General features: G+C 42.3%; 1 protein-coding gene across 4 annotated transcripts in view; it reads right to left on the bottom strand.

Annotated features, from left to right (window-relative positions):
• Positions 1 to 18,568, bottom strand: part of SCML2 (Scm polycomb group protein like 2) — a 163,840-nt gene that overhangs the window by 32,259 nt on the left and 113,013 nt on the right. The gene's annotated exons all lie outside the window — the stretch shown is intronic.

Below are 18,568 nucleotides of genomic sequence, written 5' to 3' on the forward strand. Positions count from 1 at the left end.
CTTGATACCCGTAGGCCCTGTTCTCTTTAAAGTCTGTCAGATCTCGTGTAAATTGTAAGTGTTTACGATCCTTGAGATTGGTCTGAAATTTCTCGACTGATGTTTGAAGAATATCCTCCCTTCGTACAAAATCAGGATCAGTTTTAAATTTTTTTGCCTTTTCAATTAGATCGCTTAACTTTTTGGTAGATTCCTCAAACAACCTTTTCTCCTCAGTTAGGAGAAGTAACATAAAACGAGTAGAGGACTCAATAGACTCTTTAGTCCAATTAGCAAGAAACTCAGGATTGGCCGTTCGGGGAGAGGGCTGTATATTAATACGTAAGCCCTTGGGTACAATTTTATTTTTAATGTAACTTTCCAACCCTCTTATCTCCCACCAGGATTTTATATTTTCCTTGTAGGCATGATAGAGGTCTTTAAATAAAGTTTTAAGAGAGGGGCTGTCAGAATTATCAAGTAATGGATTCGTAGAAAACACCTGGTTGGCATCCTGTGCCCAAAGCTCAGTATTAATTGGGGTTGATAAGAAACTGGCCATATCAGAACAAACTTAAACCAGAAAAAATCACTAATTCATGGAGATTGGAAAAAACTTAGTGTACATAAAAATCCCCTTAAAACACAATTTTATTAATGATCATAAAACACACCTTCCCAGTGACGTTGAAAAAATGTCAAAAATTAGACCTAGTATAAGGTGCTGCATAGCCCTACATTAAGGCCTAACTGATACCTTCCTATCCGTGGAGGTTGGCACCCTAATAGTACGATATTGGCGCCCCCACTCAACGAGGACTATCCCTCACTTCCCTAGTGATCCCTAGTATCACAGAGGGGAAAACAATTTCCAAGATAGAACAGTAATGAAAAGATCAGAATGCCCTAGGACTTATGCAGACCAAACAGATAATACAGCAATAAAAACATTTACCACATCATGATATCATGTGACCCACAAAGATAGCAGCTATTCTCGCTTGGAGAGATAAACATCCTCAGATACAATCAGCAATTAATAAAAGGTCACTTATCATGTCTCATGGGGGACCCTCGACGCGTTTCCCCGCCGTAGCGGTTCATCAGGAGGAATAGTCCTATCACAGATATTGTTGCTGCTTCATGCCTGATACCTTCAATAATAATGGCACCAGAAGTCTAGGAAACCGGATTTAAATAACCGGTGTGATTGTATTGCATACCACCCACTATCCGGCAGTCCAATCGGTGTGAAGATGTAAATAACTGAGAGCCAGGTGTGCAGCAAGAAATGTCATATACCTGAGAGCCCGCCGCTACATTCAAAATTCAAAGCGGAAGGGGGGTCATTAGCGTGCGTTCCACCGTGGGGCGTATCCAATATGGCGCCCATACTTCCGGTCGCGCAACCCCCTCAGCGGGCTGTAGCCTCCGGAACCATCCTGTGCGGGCAGGACAAAGGGGAATCAAAAATGGCGCCGGAACTTCCGGTCACATGTTTCCCCTTTGCTCCCGGACACGCCCATAGTAACCAGCAATGGACGCATCACCAATGGGGCCGGACCTTCCGATCACATGTTTTCTCCCTGCTCAATGATGTAACCATAGAAACAGACAGAGCGCATCACATGAGATCGCCAGAAAATAAAGAGTCTGCCCGCAATACAATGTCCCAGGAGTCAGGTTTATCACAGTAAGGATAACCCCAATAAATCTAGTAGTACCAATGTCCTCATATTCGGCATAATGCTGCACATCAGAAATTCAAAGAATATAGAAAAATAAAAATATGTGCATATTGCTATGCGATAAATCAAATCAACCATACAATGTGGTCCATGCCATACAGGCATCATCCAATATGCCAGACATATAGAGCCCCTTATCATAACCCCCTATAACAGAGAAAGGGCAAGTTCAGCCAACCAGAGAATCAAAAGATCATAAAAAACATGCATATGAGATGCATTCATTCATCCCATTAGGGAAGACCGATTGCAGTCTGAACATCCATTCACACTCCCGTCTCAGAATTAAATTGTCCAGATTACCTCCCCTAGCCCTTGGTTTGATTAGTTCAATCATATTAAAGGTGATGTCACCCATTCGACCCTGATGTATACCATTGATGTGTCTGGCGACAGGGGTATCACGTTTATTTCTGATATCCCCCAGGTGTTCACCCACCCTCACCCTTAATTCTCTAGTGGTTTTTCCCACATAGTCCAATGGGCAGGTACACGTAGCCTTATAGACCAGACCTGTTGATTTACAGTTTCCAAAATCCCTCAGATAAAAGGTCTTACCATTGTGTGAACTCATAAAGGCCTTACATTGAAGCATATATTTGCATTTGGTACAGTCCCCACACTTGAAGAAGCCCAAAGGTTTTCTATCTAACCATGTACCCATTCCCTTGGGTCTTTGATAGAGGCTGTGCACAAGCCGATCCCCTATAGATCTCCCTTTTCTATATGTAATAGAGGGTTTAGATTGTACCAGCCCCTTCAAATTCGGGTCAGCTAAGAGTATCCCCCAGTGCTTTTTAAGAACATGGTACACCCTGTCTGACTGACCATCATAAGTGCCAATAAGTCTGACAACAGTGTCCCTGACAGTATCTTCTTTTATTGACTGGAGGAGAGAGGTGACATCACCTTTAATATGATTGAACTAATCAAACCAAGGGCTAGGGGAGGTAATCTGGACAATTTAATTCTGAGACGGGAGTGTGAATGGATGTTCAGACTGCAATCGGTCTTCCCTAATGGGATGAATGAATGCATCTCATATGCATGTTTTTTATGATCTTTTGATTCTCTGGTTGGCTGAACTTGCCCTTTCTCTGTTATAGGGGGTTATGATAAGGGGCTCTATATGTCTGGCATATTGGATGATGCCTGTATGGCATGGACCACATTGTATGGTTGATTTGATTTATCGCATAGCAATATGCACATATTTTTATTTTTCTATATTCTTTGAATTTCTGATGTGCAGCATTATGCCGAATATGAGGACATTGGTACTACTAGATTTATTGGGGTTATCCTTACTGTGATAAATCTGACTCCTGGGACATTGTATTGCGGGCAGACTCTTTATTTTCTGGCGATCTCATGTGATGCGCTCTGTCTGTTTCTATGGTTACATCATTGAGCAGGGAGAAAACATGTGATCGGAAGGTCCGGCCCCATTGGTGATGCGTCCATTGCTGGTTACTATGGGCGTGTCCGGGAGCAAAGGGGAAACATGTGACCGGAAGTTCCGGCGCCATTTTTGATTCCCCTTTGTCCTGCCCGCACAGGATGGTTCCGGAGGCTACAGCCCGCTGAGGGGGTTGCGCGACCGGAAGTATGGGCGCCATATTGGATACGCCCCACGGTGGAACGCACGCTAATGACCCCCCTTCCGCTTTGAATTTTGAATGTAGCGGCGGGCTCTCAGGTATATGACATTTCTTGCTGCACACCTGGCTCTCAGTTATTTACATCTTCACACCGATTGGACTGGCGGATAGTGGGTGGTATGCAATACAATCACACCGGTTATTTAAATCCGGTTTCCTAGACTTCTGGTGCCATTATTATTGAAGGTATCAGGCATGAAGCAGCAACAATATCTGTGATAGGACTATTCCTCCTGATGAACCGCTACGGCAGGGAAACGCGTCGAGGGTCCCCCATGAGACATGATAAGTGACCTTTTATTAATTGCTGATTGTATCTGAGGATGTTTATCTCTCCAAGCGAGAATAGCTGCTATCTTTGTGGGTCACATGATATCATGATGTGGTAAATGTTTTTATTGCTGTATTATCTGTTTGGTCTGCATAAGTCCTAGGGCATTCTGATCTTTTCATTACTGTTCTATCTTGGAAATTGTTTTCCCCTCTGTGATACTAGGGATCACTAGGGAAGTGAGGGATAGTCCTCGTTGAGTGGGGGCGCCAATATCGTACTATTAGGGTGCCAACCTCCACGGATAGGAAGGTATCAGTTAGGCCTTAATGTAGGGCTATGCAGCACCTTATACTAGGTCTAATTTTTGACATTTTTTCAACGTCACTGGGAAGGTGTGTTTTATGATCATTAATAAAATTGTGTTTTAAGGGGATTTTTATGTACACTAAGTTTTTTCCAATCTCCATGAATTAGTGATTTTTTCTGGTTTAAGTTTGTTCTGATATGGCCAGTTTCTTATCAACCCCAATTAATACTGAGCTTTGGGCACAGGATGCCAACCAGGTGTTTTCTACGAATCCATTACTTGAGAATTCTGACAGCCCCTCTCTTAAAACTTTATTTAAAGACCTCTATCATGCCTACAAGGAAAATATAAAATCCTGGTGGGAGATAAGAGGGTTGGAAAGTTACATTAAAAATAAAATTGTACCCAAGGGCTTACGTATTAATATACAGCCCTCTCCCCGAACGGCCAATCCTGAGTTTCTTGCTAATTGGACTAAAGAGTCTATTGAGTCCTCTACTCGTTTTATGTTACTTCTCCTAACTGAGGAGAAAAGGTTGTTTGAGGAATCTACCAAAAAGTTAAGCGATCTAATTGAAAAGGCAAAAAAATTTAAAACTGATCCTGATTTTGTACGAAGGGAGGATATTCTTCAAACATCAGTCGAGAAATTTCAGACCAATCTCAAGGATCGTAAACACTTACAATTTACACGAGATCTGACAGACTTTAAAGAGAACAGGGCCTACGGGTATCAAGTGGTGAATCAAACTGAGGTATCTTCCTCGGATATTGATACATCTGACACTGAACGAGTAGATAACTCAAACAATCTTCGGGGAAGAAGTGGACACAATAGGTCGAGATGGCGTCCACCAAGAAATCAGCACAGACAAAGGGACATGGGGGGAGGAAGGGGGGTACAACATTCCTCCTCGGGATCATCATCCTCTGTATTACAATCTTTTTTGGACAGAGGTCCAACAGTAGGATACGACCTGAGGAGAAAAATGTAATTGATCAGGGGCAAATTATCAATTTGTCATCATATGAATTGTCTAAAGATGAATATTGTGTGCTGCAGAAGGGTCTTAATTTTGTACCAACTAATACATTCAACTGCTTTAATTGGGTCAAAGATCTGAACTTATTTTGTCGCAATCTGAAATGGAAACTTTTCTTTAAGCAACATGACCGTGAACAGTGTCTCCAATTGGGTTTAGCTGAAGAAGACAGAGGGCCTGGAAGCTCTGACTAGTCTCCTAAGGGAGAACGAGCAACCACGGGGCTTGGGCCCCTTTACTACCCTGAAAAATAGGAGCACCAGGATGCCACCTAATAATGAGGTCTTGAGCATTGATATTTTTACTAAGATGGTGGAGGAGGATCTCCGTAAAATTTCAAGTATAAATCAGAGCCATCCATCTAATCTTTCCCGTTCTGAAGAGTTGGCTCTTGAGGGACTTGAAAAAAATGCCAGAATAATTATAAAAGCCTCGGATAAGGGCGGTAACCTGGTGCTCCTGGATCATAATAAATATAGGGCAATGTGCTATGCGTTCCTGAATCATGAGGACACATATGAGGTCTTACGGGATAATCCAACATCTGGATACAAAAATGAGTTATTATCCATTCTAAGTGAAGCAAAAGAGAATAGGGTGATTTCGGATAATGAATTTCGGTTTTTATTTCCGAATTCTCCCACAATAGCAACTTTTTATGCATTACCAAAGGTTCATAAGGGGTTTGAACCACTTAAAGGTCGCCCTATAGTTTCTGGAATAGACTCACTCACTCAGAATAGTGGTGTATATCTGGATAAAGTCCTAAGACCATTTGTGACCACATTACCGTCCTATATACGTGACACATCACATTTGTTGAACCTGCTGGAAGGTGTTGTTCTGGAGGAAAACACCCTGCTGGCGTCTATCGATGTGGAGGCACTGTATAGTTGCATTCCACATGAGTGGGGCTTGAAGGCGGTTACCCATTTTCTACAAATGAGAGCAGTTGAGTGTCAAACGCATAACTGTTTCATTAAAAAATTGTTGGGATTTGTCCTCACCAGGAATTACTTCCTCTTCGATTGTAAGTACTTCCACCAGCTCAGGGGGACTGCGATGGGGAGCCCCTGTGCCCCCACGTATGCTAATATCTTCCTGGGCTGGTGGGAGGAAACCCACATTTTTTGGGGGGAAGAGGAGTGGTGGACTCCGTTTATCAATCTATGGGCCAGATATATCGATGACATTCTGATATTCTGGTCTGGCCCTGAGTCAGATTTTCTTCGTTTCATTGAATGTATCAATAGGAATATAGTGGGACTTAGGTTTACCTCAGAGTGTCACACCACAAGTATTAACTTCCTAGATTTGACGATTTCAAAGAATGATGATGGAAAGATTAGTACGTGTACCTATCGGAAGCCTACTGCAACAAATAGTCTGTTGAGATGGACAAGCCATCACCCGGAACCTCTGAGGAGGGGGATACCCAAAGGGCAGTTCCTTAGGGTTCGAAGGAACTGCACGGAGTTGAGTGTCTATAGAAAACAAGCCAATGACCTATATAATAGATTTAGAAACAGGGGTTATCTCCCACGTTTCTTGAATGGGCCATGGCATGAAGCATTCATAGCGGATAGGCCCTCTCTCCTCCAGTCAAAAAAAGAAGATACTGTCAGGGACACTGTTGTCAGACTTATTGGCACTTATGATGGTCAGTCAGACAGGGTGTACCATGTTCTTAAAAAGCACTGGGGGATACTCTTAGCTGACCCGAATTTGAAGGGGCTGGTACAATCTAAACCCTCTATTACATATAGAAAAGGGAGATCTATAGGGGATCGGCTTGTGCACAGCCTCTATCAAAGACCCAAGGGAACGGGTACATGGTTAGATAGAAAACCTTTGGGCTTCTTCAAGTGTGGGGACTGTACCAAATGCAAATATATGCTTCAATGTAAGGCCTTTATGAGTTCACACAATGGTAAGACCTTTTATCTGAGGGATTTTGGAAACTGTAAATCAACAGGTCTGGTCTATAAGGCTACGTGTACCTGCCCATTGGACTATGTGGGAAAAACCACTAGAGAATTAAGGGTGAGGGTGGGTGAACACCTGGGGGATATCAGAAATAAACGTGATACCCCTGTCACCAGACACATCAATGGTATACATCAGGGTCGAATGGGTGACATCACCTTTAATATGATTGAACTAATCAAACCAAGGGCTAGGGGAGGTAATCTGGACAATTTAATTCTGAGACGGGAGTGTGAATGGATGTTCAGACTGCAATCGGTCTTCCCTAATGGGATGAATGAATGCATCTCATATGCATGTTTTTTATGATCTTTTGATTCTCTGGTTGGCTGAACTTGCCCTTTCTCTGTTATAGGGGGTTATGATAAGGGGCTCTATATGTCTGGCATATTGGATGATGCCTGTATGGCATGGACCACATTGTATGGTTGATTTGATTTATCGCATAGCAATATGCACATATTTTTATTTTTCTATATTCTTTGAATTTCTGATGTGCAGCATTATGCCGAATATGAGGACATTGGTACTACTAGATTTATTGGGGTTATCCTTACTGTGATAAATCTGACTCCTGGGACATTGTATTGCGGGCAGACTCTTTATTTTCTGGCGATCTCATGTGATGCGCTCTGTCTGTTTCTATGGTTACATCATTGAGCAGGGAGAAAACATGTGACCGGAAGGTCCGGCCCCATTGGTGATGCGTCCATTGCTGGTTACTATGGGCGTGTCCGGGAGCAAAGGGGAAACATGTGACCGGAAGTTCCGGCGCCATTTTTGATTCCCCTTTGTCCTGCCCGCACAGGATGGTTCCGGAGGCTACAGCCCGCTGAGGGGGTTGCGCGACCGGAAGTATGGGCGCCATATTGGATACGCCCCACGGTGGAACGCACGCTAATGACCCCCCTTCCGCTTTGAATTTTGAATGTAGCGGCGGGCTCTCAGGTATATGACATTTCTTGCTGCACACCTGGCTCTCAGTTATTTACATCTTCACACCGATTGGACTGGCGGATAGTGGGTGGTATGCAATACAATCACACCGGTTATTTAAATCCGGTTTCCTAGACTTCTGGTGCCATTATTATTGAAGGTATCAGGCATGAAGCAGCAACAATATCTGTGATAGGACTATTCCTCCTGATGAACCGCTACGGCAGGGAAACGCGTCGAGGGTCCCCCATGAGACATGATAAGTGACCTTTTATTAATTGCTGATTGTATCTGAGGATGTTTATCTCTCCAAGCGAGAATAGCTGCTATCTTTGTGGGTCACATGATATCATGATGTGGTAAATGTTTTTATTGCTGTATTATCTGTTTGGTCTGCATAAGTCCTAGGGCATTCTGATCTTTTCATTACTGTTCTATCTTGGAAATTGTTTTCCCCTCTGTGATACTAGGGATCACTAGGGAAGTGAGGGATAGTCCTCGTTGAGTGGGGGCGCCAATATCGTACTATTAGGGTGCCAACCTCCACGGATAGGAAGGTATCAGTTAGGCCTTAATGTAGGGCTATGCAGCACCTTATACTAGGTCTAATTTTTGACATTTTTTCAACGTCACTGGGAAGGTGTGTTTTATGATCATTAATAAAATTGTGTTTTAAGGGGATTTTTATGTACACTAAGTTTTTTCCAATCTCCATGAATTAGTGATTTTTTTCTGTCTTAAAAGGACCAGCTAACATCGTTTCAGTGATTGCTCCATTAGCACAGGTGTGGGTGTTGATGAGGACAGGGCTGGAGATCAATCTGTCATGATTAAGTAAGAATGACACCACTGGACACTTTAAAAGGAGGCTGGTGCTTGGCATCATTGTTTCTCTTCTGTTAACCAAGGTTATCTCTAAAGAAACACGTGCAGTCATCATTGCACTGCACAAAAATGGCCTAACAGGGAAGAGTATCGCAGCTAGAAAGATTGCACCTCAGTCAACAATCTGTCGCATCATCAAGAACTTCAAGGAGAGAGGTTCCCTTGTTGCCAAAAAGGCTCCAGGGCGCCCAAGAAAGACCAGCAAGCGCCAGGACCGTCTCTTAAAAGTGTTTCAGCTGCGGGATCGTGCTACCAGCAGTGCAGAGCTTGCTCAGGAATGGCAGCAGGCAGGTGTGAGTGCATCTGCACGCGCTGTGAGGCGGAGACTCTTGGAGCAAGGTCTGGTCTCAAGGAGGGCAGCAAAGAAGCCACTTCTCTCCAGGAAAAACGTCATGGACAGACTGATATTCTGCAAGAGGTACAGGGTCTGGACTGCTGAGGACTGGGGTAAAGTCATTTTCTCTGATGAATCCCCTTTTCGATTGTTTGGGACATCTGGAAAACGGTTTATTCGGAGAAGACCAGGTGAGCGCTACCACCAGTCTTGTCTCATGCCAACTGTCAAGCATCCTGAAACCATTCATGTGTGGGGTTGCTTCTCAGCCAAGGGAATGGGCTCTCTCTCAGTCTTGCCTAAAAACACAGCCATGAATAAAGAATGGTACCAGAATGTCCTCCAAGAGCAACTTCTCCCAACCGTCCAAGAGCAGTTTGGCGATCAACAATGCCTTTTTCAACATGATGGAGCACCTTGCCATAAAGCAAAGGTGATAACTAAATGGCTCAGGGAACAAAACATAGAGATTTTGGGACCATGCCTGGAAACTCCCCAGATCTTAATCCCATTGAGAACTTGTGGTCAATCATCAAGAGACGGGTGGACAAACAAAAACCTTCAAATTCAGACAAAATAAAAGCATTGATTTTGCAAGAATGGACTGCCATCAGTCAGGATTTGATCCAGAAGTTGGTTGAGAGCATGCCAGGGAGAATTGCTGAGGTCCTGAAGAAGGGTCAACACTGCAAATATTGACTTGCTGCATTAACTCATTCTAACTGTCAATATAACCTTTTGCTACTCATAATATGATTGCAATTATATTTCTGTATGTGATAAAAACATCTGACAAACACACATAAAAACCAGAGGCCAGCAGATCATGTGAAAATATAATATTTGTGTCATTCTCAAAACTTTTGGCCATGACTGTACTGTATGTGTCTGATGGGAGGTTCAGATGTGAGATTCCCAAAACCTAATGGATCAACCCTAGTTGGCGCCTAAGAAATAATAATAACAAGTAAAGGGAACCTCGACGAAACCTCAACGGAACTAATCGTCAGGGTTGTGGAGACGGTAAGCCAAACCTCAGACTTCTCAATTTCCCTGCCTCCAAACCTCTAGTACTCCCTCACTTTGAGCATGTGCATAAAGTGCAGCACAGATTCATCTCAGCTAAAAGCCCAGATCCTTAGATCAGGAACAGAATAGATATTTATAGGACATTTTATAACTTTCCCAAATTATTATAAAAACATTTACAGCCCATCCTGCATTGTATTACAGTACCCAACTTATTATATATTTTAGGTGTCTGTCCATTTTATACCGACTGCACCAAAATCGACACCGACTCCATGACTTCGACTCCACAACCCTGCCCATCGGATTACAGTCTTTCAGGGATTTTGTCAGAATCCTTGATGTTGAAAATAGTACATAGTTAACCAATAAGAGCCAGAAGTCAATTTTCTTCAAGAAATGACCCCAAGTCACCAGCAATTAGTACTTCTTTAATAAAAATCTGCAGAATAGATCAGAGTTTGGTATTTTAGGTGTAGCTTGGGTCACCACTGGTGCCCTAGATAAAATAAAGTCCTAGGACAGAACTGAGGCCTTTCCTGTCAGTCACACCTTAACCACAGGCTAAACATCTAAACGGTGCAGCAGATGAAATGAATTCCGCTCCCATATTTCAAAAGCATAAACTAAACATTTCCAGGAGAGCTTTTGTGATTATTTTACAGTAGTTAGGATACATTAAATATTTTCCTTATTCTTTATCTAGAGTAGTCTTCGTAGTTTTATTCCACTACAAAACAATGATTGCTTTCTGTACCTTACTCAAATTATAGGCACAATTTATTTTAGAGAAATTGGACATCTTTCCCATTTTCCATAGCTCCAAGTATTACAGCAAAATATTCTGTTCAAATAGATCTAGTAAAGATTGCATCAAAGGGGTGGTCCGACACCTAAAATGTATTTTCTAAATACAGTCATATGTTAAAGTTTGGGCACCCCTATTAATGTTAACCTTTTTACTTTATAACAATTTTGGTTTTTGCAACAGCTATTTCAGTTTCATATATCTAATAACTGATGGACTCAGTTATATATCTGGATTCAAATGAGGTTTATTGTACTAACAGAAAATGTGCAATCTGCATTTAAACAAAATTTGACCGGTACAAAAGTATGGGCACCCTTATCATTTTCTTAATTTGAACACTCCTAACTACTTTTTACTGACTTCCTGAAGCACTAAATTGGTTTTGTAACCTCATTGAGCTTTGAACTTCATAGCCAGGTGTATCAAATCATGAGAAAAGGTATTTAAAGTGGCCACTTGCAAGTAGTTCTCCTATTTGATTCTCCTATGAAGAGTGGCATCATGGGCTCCTCAAAACAACTCTCAAATGATCTGAAAACAAAGATTATTCAACATAGCTTTTCAGGGGAAGGATACAAAAAGTCGTCTCAGAGATTTAACCTGTCAGTTTCCACTGTGCGGAACATAGTAAGGAAATGGAAGAACACAGGTACAGTTCTTGTTAAGCCCAGAAGTGGCAGGCCAAGAAAAATATCAGAAAGGCAGAGAAGAAGAATGGTGAGCACAGTCAAGGACAATCCACAGACCACCTCCAAAGACCTGCAGCATCATCTTGCTGCAGATGGTGTCACTGTGCATTGGTCAACAATACAGCGCACTTTGCACAAGGAGAAGCTGTATGGGAGAGTGATGCAAAAGAAGCCGTTTCTGCAAGCACACCACAAACAGAGTCACCTGAGGTATGCAAAAGCACATTTGGACAAGCCAGTTACATTTTGGAAGAAGGTCCTGTGGACTGATGAAACAAAGATTGAGTTGTTTGGTCATACAAAAAGGCATTATGCATGGAGGCTAAAAAACACAGCATTCCAAGAAAAACACTTGCTACCCACAGTAAAATTTGGTGGAAGTTCCATCATGCTTTGGGGCTGTGTGGCCAATGCCGGCACCGGGAATCTTGTTAAAGTTGAGGGTCGCATGGATTCAACTCAGTATCAGCAGATTCTTGACATTAATGTGCAAGAATCAGTGACGAAGTTGAAGTTACGCAGGGGATGGATATTTCAGCAAGACAATGATCCAATACACCGCTCCAAATCTACTCAGGCATTCATGCAGAGGAACAATTACAATGTTCTGGAATGGCCATCCCAGTCCCCAGACCAGAATATCATTGAACATCTGTGGGATGATTTGAAGCGGGCTGTCCATGCTCGGCGACCATCAAACTTAACTGAACTGGAATGGTTTTGTAAACAGGAATGGTCACAAATACCTTCATCCAGGAACTCATTAATAGCTACAGGAAGCGACTAGAGGCTGTTATTTTTGCAAAAGGAGGATCTACGAAATATTAATGTCACTTTTATGTTGAGGTGCCCATACTTTTGCACCAGTCAAATTTTGTTAAAATGCAGATTGCACATTTTCTGTTAGTACAATAAACCTCATTTGACTCCAGAAATATAACTGAGTCCATCAGTTATTAGATATATGAAACTTAAATAGCTGTTTCAAAAACCAAAATTGTTATAAAGAAAAAAGGTTAACATTAATAGGGGTGCCCAAACTTTAACATATGACTGTATCTATCTTTACACCCTAACTCCTATTGCAATTTCCTTTATTACACAACACTCTGCACGTTTCCTTATCTACCTAATCTCTGAGGCTGTGCGCACACCTTGCGGATTTTGATGCGTTTCCGCAGCGTTTTTGGACGCGCATAATTGCATCAAATCTGCAGTGCAGTACACAACCAATATTAGTCAATGGGAATTACAGAATTGGTGTGCACATGCTGCGGAAAAATACGCACGGATTTGCAGTGTTTTATTTTTCGTAGCATGTCATTTCTTTTTGCGGATCTGCTGCGTTTCTGCACCCATTGACTTCCATTGAGTCAGGCAAATCCACAGCAAAACTGCAGATTTAAAAAGATCTGCGGTTTTGCTGCGGAGTTGCATGCGAGAAACGCTGCAGATCAGGAGAAGGAAGAGTGTGTGGGCGGAAACTGTGTGTGGGCGGAGTTGTGTGTTCAGAGAATGTGTGTCAGTTCGTGTGCGGGTATATGTGTGTGGGTGTCTGCGGGTCTGTGTGTATGCAGGGGGTCTGCGGCGCTGCGTGTGTGTGGGTCTGTATGTAGGCAGGCTTCTTCCGATGGGACTACTAGTCCCATCCGGCTATGCCTGCTACAGTGACAGGTAGGCGATGATGGGACATTAGTAGTCCCATCATCCGGCTACTGTGTTCAACTGTAAAAAAACCCACAGATACACAGTACATACTCAACAATAACAAGAAAAGGGGACCCTGAATTAGAGTACAGCGAGGTTGTTTATATGTGAATACTATAAATCAAATCTTATATCTCAAAACACCACCTGTTAGCTCTACTGCTGAAAAAATGGACCTTAGTGGACAAATGGACAGTCGGAAAACCAACAAACGCAGAAAAAATGCCGACCAGAAATCCAAAATATTTCAGAATAATATAAATTTAATTAGTAAAGCAGGTTTAAAAATAATATAAGATCAATCTAAAATAGTAAAAGACAAATGTCTGTATGCTACTACAAGAGCGCTACTGTCCAGTTTGTATATAGTAAATTGATGTGGATTACATCACAGTGAAAAACCGTGTAAGGTGTTAAAAAGTCATAAAAAATGTCAAAAACACATCATATATATTGCACAAAAAAATTAGACAATAACTATATATAAAGTGCATGTGAAAAACCATATAATTTGAAAAAATGTACAGGTGACAATATAATAAAGTGTAAAGTACAAGAGACACCACCAGGTGTCAGTGTGTCCACATTACACACTATGTGACCATGAGTAAGTGTATCTAGGAACAACTAATAAATATATACCGCCAATATCATAAGGTGACTTACAAAGTAATGTGCTCCTGGTCTCCTGGGGAGGGCGCGCGTCCAGGAGCACAGACATTTGTCTTTTAATATTTTACATTGATCTTATATTATTTTTAAACCTGCTATACTAATAAAATTTATATTATTCTGAACTATTTTGGATTTCTGGTCGGCTTTTTTTCTGTATTTTGCTTTTTTACAATACCTACTCACCATACAGCTAATCCCCAACACCCTTGATCACCTGTAAAAAAAATAAAATAATAAAGCAATAGTATACTCCCTGTTCCGACATAATCCATGCAATAACGATTGTCCCACGATGATCTCCTATGAAGAGCTGTCAGATCGGCAGATGTGACCGCTCTCCAGGAGCTCCAGTGATACAATGACGGAAGGTATCCTCCCGCAGTGGATCACTACGCCGTCAGAGGTCACCTGAGTTCATGCTGTCACTTGCAGCACCGCTACGTGGGAAAATTCTCACACAGCATCGCCGTAAAGTGAGAGCATGAACTCCAGTGAACCCTCAGTGATAACACTGCAGGAGCCATTGTCTCCTGTCAGTGCGTCACTGGAGGCCCTATGGAGTGGGTCATATCTCCTGATCTGACAGCTCCATAGGGGAGATCATCGTGAGACACTCGTTAGTAAATGGATTACGTCGGAACAGGGAGTATACTATTGGTTTATTTATTTATTTTTTACAGGTGATTGAGGGCGTCGCAGGAATTAGGAGTGCAATAAAAATGGGAAACTGTGTAGTGTTTTATTTCATTAAAATACTTTAGTCTGGCTGTGTGTTTATTTAACCATTTACCAACTATAGGATTAGTAATGGATAGGTATCTTATTGATGCCTCCCCATTTCCATTACTAAGCTGGGTTTGATGTCACCTTACAATACAAAGGTGACATCAACCCCACAGATATTACCCAATATGCCACCGCATTGGGAAGAGAGGGGCTAAGTGCCAGAATTGGCGCATCTTAGAGATGCGCCATTTCTGGGGCGGTTGTGAGGTCCTGTGAGACGTCGATTTCTACAACTACAGACTCTAATGTACTTGTCTTGTTGCTCAGTTGTGCAGCGGGTCCTCCCACTTCTCTTTCTACTCTGGTTAGAGCCTATTTGTGCTCTCCTCTGAAGGAAGTAGTACACACCGTTGTCGGAAATCTTCAGTTTCTTGGCAATTTCTCGAATGGAATAGTCTTCATTTCTAAGAACTGACGAGTTTCACATTATAGTTCTTTTTTTCTGGCCATTTTGAGAGCTTAATGGAACCAACAAATGTAATGCTCCAGATTCTCAATTAGCTCAAAGGAAGGTCAGGTTTATATCGTCTCTAATCAGCCAAACTGTGTTCAGCTGTGCTAACATACTTGCACAAGGGTTTTCAAGGGTATTCTAACCATCCATTAGCCTTCTTACACAGTTAGCAAACACAAAGTACCATAAGAACACTGGAGTGATGGTTGTTGGAAATGGGCCTCTATATATCTATGAAGATATTGCATTACAAATCAGACGTTTGCAGCTACAATACTGTAGTTATTTACCACATTAATGTATAGAATGTATTTCTAAATCATTTGATGTTAGATTCATTAGAAAAAACTGTGCTTTTCTTTCAAAAATAAAGAAATTCTAAGTGACCCTAAACTTTTAAACGGTAGTGTAGATCGATCTATCTACCTATAGATCTATCTGTGTGTGTAAACATTATTCTTGAATGGAGTATGTAAAGTAAGAGGTTGGACAAGGAAATGACATCACAATTCTTTTTTTCTTGTTAAATAATAGATCTTTATTTAACTTACAAAAACGTATACGAATCCGCATGAAAATCCACATAAAAAGGCATCAAAAACCACATAAAAAGGCGCTGATTTTTACCTGCATTTTCTGCCAAGAGATGCAGAATCTGCACAGAAAATTCCACAGGCAAAGCCGCAACGTGTACAAATTCCATTAGGGTATGTGCACACATTTAGGTTGTGTGCACACGATGTGGATTTTGATGCGTTTCCGCAGCGTTTTGGACGTACGGAATTGCATCAAATCCGCAGTATAATACAGTAACAATGATAGTCAATGGGAATTTGAGAATTGCTGTGCAAATGCTGCAGAAAAATACGCACAGATTTGCAGCGTTTTATTTTCCACAGCATGTCAAGTCTTTGTGGAGAAATGCAGCGTTTCTGCACCCATTGAGCTAGGGTATGTGCACATGCTGCGGATTCTGCTGCGGATCCGCATCGGTTTTGGTCCTGCGGATCCGCACCAGTTTCTGCTGCGGTGTACAGTACCGTTATAATCAATGAAAAACAAAAAACGCTGTGCACATGCTGCGGATTTGCTGCGTTTTCTAATCCGCAGCATGTCAATTCTTTGTGCGGATTCCGCAGCGGTTTTACACCTGTTCCATTGTATAGGTGTCAAACCGCAGGCTAATCCGCAGATAAACCGCACATAAAAAACGCATGACAATCTGCAACAATTCCGCATGAAATCCGCAAGCATTTTGGCCTGCGTTTTCTGACAAGAGAGGCAGATTCTGTGCAGAAAATTCCGCAGGCCAATCCGCAAATGTGTTTTTTACTGTACTTCCTGTGATATTTTGTTTGAGAGGAGTCTCAAACTTGATGTCAAAGGAGGCTGGGGCTGTACTCACTCCCCAGGCTATTAATATCAGCTCACAGCTGTTTACTTAGCCTTTTCTGGCTACTTTACAGGGGAACCCCAGAAAATTGACATGGGGTCCCCCAATAAAATCAAACCAGCAAAGGCTAGGCAGACAGCTGTGGGCTGATATTAATAGCCTGGGAAGGAGCCATGTATATTGCCCCCCCCCCCCACCCCCGGCTAAAAATATCAGCTCCCAGCTGCTTCAGAAATGGCACATCTTATAGATGCACCAATTCTGGCACTTAGCCTCACTCTTCCCACTTGCACTGTAGCAGTAGCAAGTGGGGTTGATGTCACCTTTGTATTGACAGGTGACATCAAGCCCACAGATTAGTAATGGAGAGGAGTCTATAAGACACCTATCCATTACTAATCCTATAGTTATATGGTAAATAAAGACGCAGCCAGAATAAAGTCCTTTATTTGATATAATCACACAGACTCCTTTATTGAATCTAAATTAACCATACTTACTGAACGTCTAATCCCCGAAGCCCTCATCTTCTGCAAACAACCAAAAAATAATAAACATACAATACTATCCTGTCCGACGTAGTCCATTTAATACCGTGTGTCCCACGGCGATCTCACATGTAGAACATCGGGAGATGTGACTGCTCTATCCGGCGATACATTGACAGGAGGTAATCGCTCCCGCAGTGTATCACTGCGTTGCCGTGAGCGTTCACCAGAGTTCATCAGCTCCAGTACCCTCACTTACGACACTACCGCTGTGCAAGAACTTTCTCACGCAGTTATGCCGTAAGAGAGAGCACCGGAGGTGATCAGCTGATGTACTCCGGCGAACTCTCACGGCGGCTCAATGATACACTGCGGAAGCGATTACCTCCTGTCAGTGTATCGCCAGCGGGTGGGTGACATCGACGTTGGGCACTCGGTATTAAATGGACTGCGGCGGACAGGGAGTATATGTTGGTTTATTATTTTTGATTGCTTGCAGGAGACGCGGGTGTCGGGGATTATGTGTTCAGTGAGTATGTATATGTATGTGAATATGTACGTGTTTATGTCAATGTTTTTATTTTTTTTTTACAATTGCACTCAGGTGCCATACGACGAGACTATTCTCCCATCATCGGGTCATGCTTTCTCTGTTATATGTGACAGCAGACATAGCCGGATAGGAGTATGGGAGTAGTAGTCCTATCAGACGATGCCTAAGTACAATCGCTATGGGCTGTTCGTTGCATGGGTACACACACACACACACACACACACACACACACACACACACACACACACCCCCGCAGACAGACGCGCACATATTCTCGGCTCACACACTCTTCCTCCTTCTGACATCATTTCCTTAGACAATTCTGCAGCGTTTGTGGCAGCAAATACGCAGCAAATCCACAAGCCTTTTTACACCTGCGTTTTTGCTGCAGATTTGACTGGCTCAATGGAAGTCAATGAGTCAAAAACGCTGCAGAAACGCAAAAAGAATTGACATGCTGCAGAAAGGAAAACACTGCAAATACGGACGGGAATATACGGATCATGTGCACAACAATTTAGGCTTGTCATTGCATTACCTTGCTTTAGTATTCCATTGCGTTTTTAAGCATTTCAGTGCGTAAAAAAATGCAGCGAAAAAGCATAAAAAACGCATCATGTGCACATGGCCTAAGGTCTAAGTTTGCTTTTTGTACTCTTCTCATGTAAATGACCGACCATCTATGCTTTACTAGAGCTTACTATGTGATGCCCAGATTTACACAGCACAGGCTATAGTTATAGGAGGCGAAGGAGAGACCTGTTCACTTATTCTTGTACACTACCACCTAGTGGTGTGTTTATATAGTACAGTCACTTTCTACAAGCACT

The sequence above is a fragment of the Dendrobates tinctorius genome, unplaced genomic scaffold (assembly GCF_039654945.1).
Source record: "Dendrobates tinctorius isolate UK_male_01 unplaced genomic scaffold, ASM3965494v1 ptg000007l, whole genome shotgun sequence".
NCBI classification, from domain to species: domain Eukaryota; kingdom Metazoa; phylum Chordata; class Amphibia; order Anura; family Dendrobatidae; genus Dendrobates; species Dendrobates tinctorius.